Here is a 3,760-nt window from a genome sequence, read left to right on the forward strand (position 1 = left end):
AACACAAAAGACCGCAAATAGCCAAAGCAGTCTTGAGAAAGAAGACTGAGCTGTAGGAATCAACCTTCAGACAACATTCTTGACTTCAGACTATACTACCAAGGTACAGTCGTCAAGAGTGTATGTTACTGGCACAGAAATAGAAATATAGACCAATGGGACAAGATTGAAAGCCCAGAAATAAACCCATGTGCCTGTGGGTACCTTATTTTTGACAATGGAGGCAAGAATATACAATGGGGCAGAGACAGCCTCTTCAATAAACGGTGCTGGGGAAACTGGACAGCTACATGTAAAAGAATGAAATTAGAGCACTTCCTAACACCATACAGAAAGATAAACTCAAAATGGATTAAAGACCTAAGTGTAAGACCAGAAACTATAAAATTCTTAGAGGAAAACATAGGCAGAACACTCGATGACATAAATCAAAGTAGATTCTCTATGACACACCTCCTATAGTAATGGAAATAAAAACAAAAGTAAACAAGTGGGACCTGATTAAACTTAAAAGCTTTTGCACAGCAAAGGAAACTATAAGGTGAAAAGCCAACCCTCAGAATGGGAGAAAATAATAGCAATTGAAGCAACTGACAAAAGATTAATTTCAAAAATATACAAGCAGCTCATACAACTCAATACCAAAAAAGCAAACAACCCAATCAAAAATTGGGTAAAAGATCTAAACAGATATTTCTCCAAAGAAGACATACAGATGGTTAATAAACACTTGAAAAGATGCTCAACATTGCTCATTATTAGAGAAATGCAAATCAAAATTAGAACGAAATATTACCTCACACCGGTCAGAATGGCCATCATAAAAAGTCTACAGCAATAAATGCTGGCGAGGGTGTGGAGAAAAGGGATTGTTCTTGCACTGTTTGTGGGAATGTAAATTGATACAGCCACGATGGAAGATGGTATGGAGATTCCTTTAAAAGCTAGGTGTAAAACCACCATGTGACCCAGCAATCCCACTCCTTGGCATATACCCTGAGGAAACCAAAACTGAAAGAGACACATTATCCTGTTGTTCATTGCTGTGCTGTTTACAATATATAAAACATGAAAGCAACCTAGATGTTCATTGACAGATGAATAGATAAAGAAGTGGTACATATACACAATGGACTATTACTCAGCCATCAAAAGGAACACATTTAGGTCAGTTCTAATGAGGTGGATGAACCTAGAGCCTACTATCCAGAGCGAAGTAGTTCAGATAGACAAAGATAAATATCATATCCTAACCCATATACACAGAATCTAGAAAAATGTTACAGAAGAATTTATTTGCAGGGCATCAGTGGAGAAACAGACATAGAGAATAGACTCATGGTCATGGGAGAGGGGAGGAGAGGGTGATATATATGATGAAAGTAACATGGAAATTTACATTACCATATGTAAAATAGATAGCCAATGGGAATTTGCTGCATGCTCTGTATCAACCTAGAGGGGTGGAATGGGGAGGGAGATGGTAGGGATCTTCAAAAAGGAGAGGATGTTTACCTTCTGCAATTTTCTGGAAGAGTTTGAGTAAGATAGGTGTTAGCTCTTCTCTAAATTTTTGGTAGAATTCAGCTGTGAAGGCATCTGGTCCTGGGCTTTTGTTTGCTGGAAGATTTCTGATTACAGTTTCGATTTCTGTGCTAGTGATGGATCTGTTAAGATCTTCTATTTCCTCTTGGTTCAGTTTTGGAAGTTATACTTTTCTAGGAATTTGTCCATTTCTTCCAAGTTGTCCATTTTATTGGCATAGAGCTGCTGGTAGCAATCTCTTATGATTTTTTTGTATTTCAGTGGTGTCTGTTGTGGTCTCTCCATTTTCATTTCTAATTTTGTTGATTGCATTCTTCTCCCTTTCTTTCTTAATGATTCTTGCTAACCGTTTGTCAATTTTGTTTATCCTTTCAAAAAATCAGCTTTTAGCTTTGTTGATTTTTGCTATGGTCTTTTTTGTTTCTTTTGCATTTATTTCTGCCCTAATTTTTAAGATTTCCTTCCTTCTACTAACCATGGGGTGCTTAATTTCTTCCTTCTCTAGTTGCTTTAGGTGTAGAGTTAGGTTATTTATTTGACTTTTTTCTTGTTTCTTGAGGTAAGCCTGTAATGCTATGAACTTTCCCCTTATTACTGCTTTTACAGTGTCCCATATGTTTTGGGTTGTTGTGTTTTCATTTTCATTCATTTCTAGCATATTTTGATTTCTTTTTTGATTTCTTCTATGATTTGTTGGTTATTCAGAAGCGTGTTATTTAGCCTCCATATGTTTGAATTTTTAATAGTTTTTTTTCCTGTAATTGAGATCTAATATTACTGCATTGTGGTCAGAAAAGATGACTAGGATGATTTCAATCTTTTTTTAATTTACCAAGGCTAGATTTATGGCCCAGGATGTGATCTATTCTGGAGAAGATTCCATGCACACTTGAGAAAAAAGGTGAAATTGATTGTTTTGGGGTGAAATGTCCTAGAGATATCAATTAGGTCTAGCTGGTCCATTGTGTCATTTAAAGTTTGTGTTTCCTTGTTAATTTACTGTTTAGTTGATCTATCCATAGTTGTGAGTGGGGTATTAAAGTCTCCCACTATTATTGTGTAATTGTTAATTTCCCCTTTCATACTTGTTAGCATTTACCTTACATATTGCGGTGCTCCTGTGTTGGGTGCATATATATTTATAATTTTATATCTTCTTCTTGGATTGATCATTTGATCATTATATAGTGTCCATCTTTGTCTCTTTTCACAGCCTTATTTTAAAGTCTGTTTTATCTGATATGAGTATTGTGACTCCTGCTTTCTTTTGGTCTCCATTTGTGTGAAATATTAAACTTAAAACCTTTTGCCCAACAAAGGAAACTATAAGCAAGGTGAAAAGACAGCCTTCAGAATGGGAGGAAATAACAGCAAATGAAGCAACAGTCAAAGGATTAATCTCAAAAATATACAAGCAGCTCCTGCAGCTCAATTCCAGAAAAATAAATGACCCAATCAAAAAATGGGCCAAAGATCTAAACAGACATTTCTCCAAAGAAGACATACAGATGGCTAACAAACACATGAAAAGATGCTCAACATTACACATTATCAGAGAAGTGCAAATCAAAACCTCAATGAGGTACCATTACATGCCAGTCAGAATGGCTGCTATCCAAAAGCCTACAAGCAATAAATGCTGGAGAGGGTGTGGAGAAAAGGGAACCCTCTTACAGTGTTGGTGGGAATGCAAACTAGTACAGCCACTAGGGAGAACAGTGTGGAGATTCCTTCAAAAACTGGAAATAGAACTGCCATATGACCCAGCAATCCCACTCCTGGGCATACACACCAAGGAAACCAGATCTGAAAGAGACACGTGTACCCCAGTGTTCATCGCAGCACTGTTTATAATAGCCAGGGCATGGAAGCAACTTAGATGCCCATCAGCAGATGAATGGATAAGGAAGCTGTGGTACATATACACCATGGAATATTACTCAGCCATTAAAAAGAATTCATTTGAATCAGTTCTAATGAGGTGGATGAAACTGGAGCCCACTATACAGAGTGAAGTAAGCCAGAAAGATAAAGACCAATACAGTATACTAACGCATATATATGGAATTTAAAAAGATGGTAACAATAACCCTATATACAAAACAGAAAAAGAGACACAGATGAAAATAACAGACTTTTGGACTCTGTCGGAGAAGGCGAGGGTGGGATGTTCTGAGAGAACAGCATGGAAACAAGTATACTATCAAGGGTGAAA

Source organism: Cervus canadensis, chromosome 1, assembly GCF_019320065.1.
Source record: "Cervus canadensis isolate Bull #8, Minnesota chromosome 1, ASM1932006v1, whole genome shotgun sequence".
Classification (NCBI taxonomy): Eukaryota; Metazoa; Chordata; class Mammalia; order Artiodactyla; family Cervidae; genus Cervus; species Cervus canadensis.